This window comes from Oreochromis niloticus, linkage group LG5, assembly GCF_001858045.2.
Source record: "Oreochromis niloticus isolate F11D_XX linkage group LG5, O_niloticus_UMD_NMBU, whole genome shotgun sequence".
Lineage (NCBI taxonomy): Eukaryota > Metazoa > Chordata > Actinopteri > Cichliformes > Cichlidae > Oreochromis > Oreochromis niloticus.
Window position 1 is genome coordinate 3,903,998 of NC_031970.2, and position 8,640 is coordinate 3,912,637.

The following is an 8,640-nucleotide window of genomic DNA, read 5'->3' on the forward strand; positions in this document are numbered from 1 at the left end:
GGATCTCTTAAATTTTAACATACTGCTCAATGAATAGACAACCTTTGTGTGCACATGCTTTGAATATATTGTAATCTTCAGTTTACTGGCTGCTAATTGTTTGGGTAACAAGTAACTTCTGTTGTCTAGTTACTTGATGTCTGAGCATCTTAGGTGCAGATTAGAAATGCAGATATGTTAAACTTATCCAGTATCATAGTTCATGGATGTATGCACTGACATTTCACATGACTTTTCTAACACAGCCTACACAATCTGTCATTAGTTGACACCTTGTAGGACAGCCATCCTCAATGTCAAGAATGCTGCGGCTCACAGACCTTCTGAATAACTGTAAAAAAATGTTTATTAAAGGGTAAGCGGACTCGGGCATCTCTTTGTCACAGTTTATTTAGGGAAACATATCTGAGAATGTTAATACCCCATCCACAGTGCACGTTAGGTTACCTGACTTTACCCAACCATAATAATTTGTAAAAAATCTTTTTGTTTAATACATATATTAGTAATGTATATGTTTCACAGTAGAACCATTAAGAAAGAAATGTTTTCTGTCTAATGAAATAGTAGACTGCTTTTGATTTGAATACAATACAATACAGTACAACTTTATTTATATAGCACATTTAAAAATGAAGGTACACCAAAGTGCTTCATAACAAGGTTAAAACATAAGATAAGATATAAGGCCATAACAGAATACCCCTCCCCCCCCCCCAAAAAAAAGTACAGATAAAATAAGAAATAAAACATCAGAGCATAATGTAGAAGATAAAATTACTGAGTATTCATAAATATAAGGTGGGGGTATTTATACAGTGGAACATCAGTAGAAGATAAATAACATAAGGGTAAAATATAGGGAATATGCACTAACTAACTGAAAACGCTCGTTCAAACAGGAAAGTTTTTAACCGTGATTTGAATGAATGGATGGAATCAGAGGTGCAAATAGCAGCAGGAATATTGTTCCAGAGGCTTGGGGCTGCCAGGGCAAAAGCAAGTCACCTCTGGGCTTTAGCCGGGATCTAGGCTGTACTAAGAGTAATTGTCCTGATCTTAGGACTCTGCTAGGGGGATATGGACTAAGGAGTTCAGTGAGGTAGCACGGCGCAGTATTGTTTATCATTTTAAAGGTAAGCAACAGAATTTTAAACTCAATGCGGTATTTGACAGGGAGCCAATGCAGGTCAGCAAGGACTGGGGTAATAGAGGCAAACCTTGCGGTTCCAGGCAGAAGGCGTGCTGCAACATTCTATACAAGCTGCAATCTATGAAGAAGGGCGGAGTGGAGACCAAAGTAAAGGGAATTAGAGTAGTCTAATCTAGAGGTCACAAAAGCATGGATAACTTTATCAAGGTCCTTGTGCCTTGTGGGGGTATTCTGCAAAAGTGAATACAAAGAGTTATAGGGATTTGAGGGGAAGAACCTGAAGAAAGGGAAGGCAGTTCCTGCTGCGAGTCCATCTGTGCAGGGGTATTGGGACTTCGCACACATCCCTCAAGGAAAGGAGGAAAAGAATGACCTCTATGAGGGGCCATTCAGTCTCTGTGCAGCACCACTTTCCTGCCTCTAGGAGGCAACTGTGCCATGTAAACCACTTCACCAACTTGTTCCAGGACACTGCAGGGCCCCATCCAGCTGCTATCCAGTTTTGGACACTGTCCTTTTCTTCTCTTTGGACTGTAGACCCACATCAGCTCTCCAGCATGGAAGTGCCTCCCCTTAGTCGAGATTTCTCTTTTGGCACAGTCCTGCCTTTGCCAGGTGCTCCTGGGCGTAGGAATGTGCGGAGTCCAGTTGGTCCTGCAGCTTCCTCGCATAGTCCAGGCCTGGTGGCGCCTCCGGTGCATCAGTGGGCTTCCTGAAAGCCAGCTCAGCAGGGGTCCTCAGCTCTCTCCCTAGCATAAGGCGTGCATTGGGCGGAGTCTGGTAGTCCCAGTCACACTGTTTCGTGAGGTAAGGATAGCTAACTGCTAGGCCAGTCTCCTCTTTACTAGGCCATCGCCCTGGGGGTGGAGTGGGGTGGTACGGGTCTTCTTAATCCCAAGGCGTTCGCACATGGCAGCAATCACCCTGGATTTGAAGTTCCGCCCATGATCGCTGTGAAGGGTCTCTGGTACTCCCCTCCACTAATGTATCAGCGGCAGTCTTTGCCTGGGAAACGGGCTCAGGACGTCCACAACTACTCGCTCCATTGGTGCTCCTGCTGGTTGTTGCTGAAGCTAAGCATGGGACTGATCCCGTGTGTCACGTTTGTGTTTTTGCTTTAATATTCTTTCATTATTGTTATTCATGGTTTCGATTATCTTTATTTCTTAGGCTCTTAGTGATCGTAGTTCTTCCTCCCTCAGTGTTTATAAGTCTCTGTCTCTGTGCTGTTCCTGTGTTCCTCGTTTCATGTCAAGCCACCCTTGTCTCTCTGCTCCTTCATCTCCTGTCTCCCCAGTCAGTCATGTCTCCCCATCACTGTTAGTTACTCTTGTCTCTGTGCTCCATGTTTGCTCCATCTCCACCTGTCAGCTGTGCTTACTTGTGAAGTCCGCGTCTCTGTGCCTGTCCCCCGCTTCCTGTTTTACTTTTATAGTTTCATGTCCTTTGTTTATGTTTTCAGTTTTGCTTCCTCCACATCTCGTTATTGTCAGGGTCTGTGAGGGTCTGAGTCTGTGATCCAGCATTTTGAGTTTATTTTGTATTTTTGATTATGTTATATGCTTATGTTATATTGGAAATATGTGAAGTTCTTGTGTCGTTATTATTAGGATTTAGTTGAGTTTTTGTCACGGCGAGTGAGAGGAGCCGTGTGGAAAATAAAGGAGGATCCAAATGAGAATGAGACATGGTGGATACACAGACGGACCAGCAACTACAATGACTGAAGACGCGACTTAAATACACACAGAGAAACACAGGGAGATTACACACAGGTGGTGGACACAGCTGGGAGTAATTAACAAGACGAGACAAGGGAGGTAAACTGAACACACTTACATGAGACGAAGACCTTCACAATAAAACAGGAAACAAGAACACTACACAAGGACGCGGACTCGACACTGAGGGACGGACAGAAAATAATACATGAAACTCAAACAATAGACAACATCATATCCACAACAAGAAAACAATCCCAGATGCAAAATTAACCAAAGCATAATAAACTCAAAATACTGGGTCCAACGGACCCAGAACCGTGACAGTACCCCCCCTAAGGGCTGGCTCCCGACAGCCCTAAACGAAAAAACAGAACAAAACCAGAGCACCAGGCCAGGGTGGGTGGAGGGGGTCCAGGACGGAGGGACAGAAACCAAATAAAAAACAAGGAGCAAGAGCGTCCAAACAGACCAAAAAACACATCAAAAAACGAAAACAAACCAAAGCTCAACAAGAGTCCACAAACAGTTCAGGGGATCGGCCGTGCACACAGCAACGGCGGCGACGGGCAAACAGTTCTGGAGGCCGACCGTGCACACGGCAGCGGCGACAGCGGGCAAACAGTTCTGGAGGCCGACCGTGCACACGGCAGCGGCGGCAGTGCCAGCAAAACCAATCAGGAGGCCGACCACTTGGAAGGCAGTGGCGGCAACTGCGCAGGTCCGGAGGTCGGCCGCGATGCCAGTGGTGGTGACGAACTCTGTCCGGGGGCCGTCCTCGACGGCCATGACGCCAACTTAGAGGCCTGGAAAGTGGCCAGCAGAGGCGAGGCGGAACAGGACGAGCTGGGTCCCATGACAGTGTGGCAAACGCAGGACCAGACAAGGCAGGACCAGATGTGGACGAGGCAGGACCAGACGTGGCAGGACCAGGCAAAGGCGAAGCTGAAGCCGGACCAGGCGAGGACGAAGACACGGAGGCCGGACCAGGCGAGGACGAAGACACGGAGGCCGGACCAGGCGAGGACGAAGACACGGAGGCCGGACCAGGCGTGGACGAGTCTGACGAGGCTGGACCAGACGAAGGCGGAGCAGAAGCTGGACCAGGCGTGGATGAAGACACGGGGGCCGGACCAGGCGTGGATGAAGACACGGGGGCCGGACCAGGCGTGGATGAAGACACGGGGGCCGGACCTGATGGCAGCGAGACGGCTGCGGAACCTGACGGCAGCGAGACGGCTGCAGGCGGTGATGCTGCAGGCGGAGGCGGTGATGCTGCAGGCAGAGGAGATGATGCTGCAGGCGGAGGAGATGATGCAGAAGTCGCGGGGGATAGTTCAGCAGGTGACGGCTGAACAGACTTCCCCGGACTGTCAGCTGGCATGAGGATGTGCTGGCTGGGTCCTCCAGGGCCCCCAGCAGACGTGGCATGAGGCTGGACGGGCTCCTCGGGCCCTCCAGCAGACGTGGCTTGAGGCTGGACGGGCTCCTCGGGCCCTCCAGCAGACGTGGCTTGAGGCTGGACGGGCTCCTCGGAACCTCCAGCAGACGTGGCTTGAGGCTGGACGGGCGACTCTGGCCCTCCAGCTGACGACACTTGAGGCTGGACGGGCGACTCTGGCCCTCCAGCTGACGACACTTGAAGCTGGACGGGCGACTCTGGCCCTCCAGCTGACGACACTTGAAGGTGGCTGGGTTCTCCCGAACCCCCAGCTGATGAAACTTCAGGCTGGCTGGGCTCCTCGGGCCCTCCAGCCGACGTGGCTTGAGACTGGACGGGCTCCTCGGGCCCTCCAGTGGAAACAGACACTGAAGCAGCAGGTACGCAGACCTCTGTCAGTGTGGACACTGGCTGGGACTGAGCAGCACAGTGGCTGGACTCAGGCAGCAACAGTGGGGTGCAGTCCTCAGAGAGCTGAAAGTGTTCCCCAATGCATTCAGCAGAGGACGGAGGCAGACTAGTGAACTCACTTGAACTCTCAGGGGTTGCTGAGAGCCGAGACTGTTCTGGTAAGTTCTTCGGGGGAGCTGCTGGCTCTGCCGTCTTGACCTCTAGGGGTCCAGAGTTGGCTGGTGAGCGACACCCAGCCTCTGGGGAGGCCCTAGAGGGAGTAACTGTTACAGAGGTGGCCAACTTAAGAGAACCAGCAGATGTTGTGGTGAAGTGTGTTCCCTGCTCGTAACAAGACGGTGAGGATGGTGACTGAATGAACGAGTGGGTAGGCTGCTGAACTAGTGGCAACTGAACTACAGGTAACGAAGATGATGGCAGCGGAGGTGTAACAGGTGGTGGAGTGGCTGACTGAACTGAGGGCAGCCGGGCTGCTGACTGAACTGCTAACTGTGTTACAGACCCCACAGTGAATTGTGGTGAAGGTGTGGATGGGGGGATACGGTCAGGAAAAACTGTTTCAGTGAGGTTTACAGCTTCCCCTGAATGAACTGATGGAGACAAAAAAACTTCCCTGACACTTAAATTCCCTATGTTCATAGCGCTAGACTCAGGTACTCCAGGCTTGGAAACAACAGCATGAACACAGTCATTAACACAAAATGTAGGCTCAGACAAGGCAGTCTTTGGGGCAGTGGCCATGGGTGAGACGGAAAAATTATTGTCATCTACAGAAGACACACAAAAGACAGCTCCAGAAAACACAGTCACAGAGTCTGATGCAGCAGAAACAGTGTCCCTTTCACTCACCACAGCCGGCTGCTTACATGTCCCGACATCCAGCTGTGGAGTGCCGCGCCAGCGGCGCGAACGTCGCTTCCTCCTTGGAGTCCGCTCCGACGGGCCGGGAAACTCCTCGTCCGGCGGGTCGGACGGCACGTCCTCCATTGAAGCGAGTGGGCGAGCGGTAGCGGCGGGAGGGTGAAGGTGAGGCTCGTGAAGAAGAAAATTCTGTACGAGCGGGTGCAGTGAGTCCAATAACCAGGGGTAACCGGAAATAAGCTGTTGTAGCTTGTCCTCCACAGCATAGAGAAACGCTTCTCCCTCATGCTTTAGCCACAGATTGATTAATTTTGTAGCTGAGTCCGTTATGAGCTCTCGAAGCTCCGTGGGTGGGGTGAATGCCGCTGGATCCATATCTGGCTGGTCCGTACTGTCACGGCGAGTGAGAGGAGCCGTGTGGAAAATAAAGGAGGATCCAAATGCAGGCACTTGTACAGGTGAGAGGGTGGTTTATTAAACACAAAAGTATAGATGGACAAACGGTAACCGGAGAACTAAACTATACTGGGATAACTAAGCTACTGAGTCTGAACAAGAACACAAACCTGAACTCAAACATGAGGCAGGGTAGACAACGGTACATGATGGTGACGGCAGGGAGAACACACGAATGAGACATGGTGGATACACAGACGGACCAGCAACTACAATGACTGAAGACGCGACTTAAATACACACAGAGAAACACAGGGAGATTACACACAGGTGGTGGACACAGCTGGGAGTAATTAACAAGACGAGACAGAGGTAAAACTGAACACACTTACATGAGACGAAGACCTTCACAATAAAACAGGAAACAAGAACACTACACAAGGACGCGGACTCGACACTGAGGGACGGACAGAAAATAATACATGAAACTCAAACAATAGACAACATCATATCCACAACAAGAAAACAATCCCAGATGCAAAATTAACCAAAGCATAATAAACTCAAAATACTGGGTCCAACGGACCCAGAACCGTGACAGTTTTAATCTAGTTTATGTTTCACCACTGAGACTTTTTCTGTTTTCCATGTGTTATCTCCTCGTCTATGTAGGTTTCCCTTGTGTCTCTCTCCTCATGTTCATTTGTGACAGCTGTATTTCCCCAGGTTTTTCCACTTCCCTCATTAGCGCCTGCGTATTTTAGTCCTCTGTCTCACTCTGTTCAGTGTCAGGTCGTCTATTTGTATTGCTTTATGTCATGTCAGGTCTTAGTTTTTGTCATTTTTCTGTTCGTGTTCATGTCCATGTTCTCATGTCATAGTTTTCATAGTTAGTCTTAGCTGTTCCCAGTTTAGTTCCTAGTTTAGTTTGGCCCACTTCATCTTGCTTTTGTTTTGTGTTTTTTTTTCCCTATCAGCCAAATAAACAGCTCGCTTTTTGTTACACCTAAGTTGTGTTTCTTCCATGTCCGCTCTTAGGTCCGCATCATAAACACACTGGCTTCTGTGACAGTTATGTGTGATTGCTCCCAGCTGTGCTCTCCTCTTGTGTTGGATTCCCTTGTTTTTCCCTGTGGATATAAGACCTGTGTTTTCCTCTGTCCGTTGTTGCATCATACTATCGTACACCTCTCTGTGCTGTGTGTGTTTCCGCCGTTCTCCAGGTATTTCCTAGTTCCCTGTTCCCTAGTTTCCTAGTTTCTTAGTTTTTTTGGTTTGAGTTTCATGTTTCTAGTTTCTTGTTTTTTTCTGAATTAGTGTAAGAGTTTTTCCCAACAATAAAGCTGCTGTTTTGAGTTCATTCCCTGTGTATGAGTCCTGCGTTTGGGTCCCCTATCCTGCCTGCTATACAGCAAAACATGACACTGTGGCCCTTTGTGAGAGGAACATGCATCACACCTTTGGCAGAAGTCCTTCCACATCCCTCCGCTGCTAACTCCAGTAGCAGCTTGGTGGAGGCAGGGTCGATCCTCAAGTCATTGCAGGACTGGCAGCAGACTGCAGGACTGTGTCTTGCTCCTGCCATGCCCTCCACTTTGCCACATCTACCACTAGAAGCACCCTGCAGGAGAACTGTGTTGCTCTGCCCATCGCCGTGAGTTCCCGCTTTCTTCTCGCTTTCTTCTCGCTTCTCACAAAAAATGTTAAGCTAAGCTACCTGAGTTTTTCCAACCTTGATAATTTGTTTTCTATCAAAACAAAACAATAGAAAAGCTGGCAAAAATCCTACAAATTCATGAGCTATTATAGAGCTCGATGTTATTGTCTATATATCTATGTATGCTAGATGTTTTAAAACAAACATTAGCCTCTTTCATAAGTTCTATTTCCAAGTATTCGAGTGTTTGAAGAAACGCAAACATAAGTAAAAAGTAAACATATCACATTTTCACTTATAGGGTAGTTTTCTTTAAAAAACACAACTTTCAAATTAAAAATATTTTAAACAAAATGAATTAATGTCCACAAGAGGGCATCCAGGTGTAATTTATCCACTGCTCTATGAGCAGAGCTCAAACACACTTTAAATGGGTTTGACTATGATTTGTGACCTGGACATTCCTGTATTAGAAGTTTCTGGTTCATGATTTCCAGGCATTTCTTTGTCTGTCTGTTGTTCAGTTCTTTGCCCTGGGAAAGAAAACACAAAGAGTTATAAATTCAGCCAGTTTGTTGATTTTATATTATTTTATTTTTATTCATTTAATTTTTTGCCTGTCCAGATCTGTAACAATCAGAATTATTGTTTGAAGGACAAGAAAAAATGCCCACCAGATTTATTTTCCCAAGTGGATCATTACGCCACTTGACTTTTATAGTTTATTCAATCTTTATTGTTATTTGATTTGATTTTATTTTATTGATTAGCATTCAAATATCTCAGTGAATACAGAATAAAGATTACCACAAAGCAAGAAAGCACGAGACAAGGCTAATCAAAAGGTATTGGCTGAAGCATATGCTTATTACGCCAACTCTTTTAACAAAAGATCTTTTTGCATGCAGCTCCTGTACACAGGGCTCGAAGCAAAGAATAAAACAAAGCAAAGCAAAAACAAACAAACAAACAAACAAACAAAACAAAAAAACTTTCCACC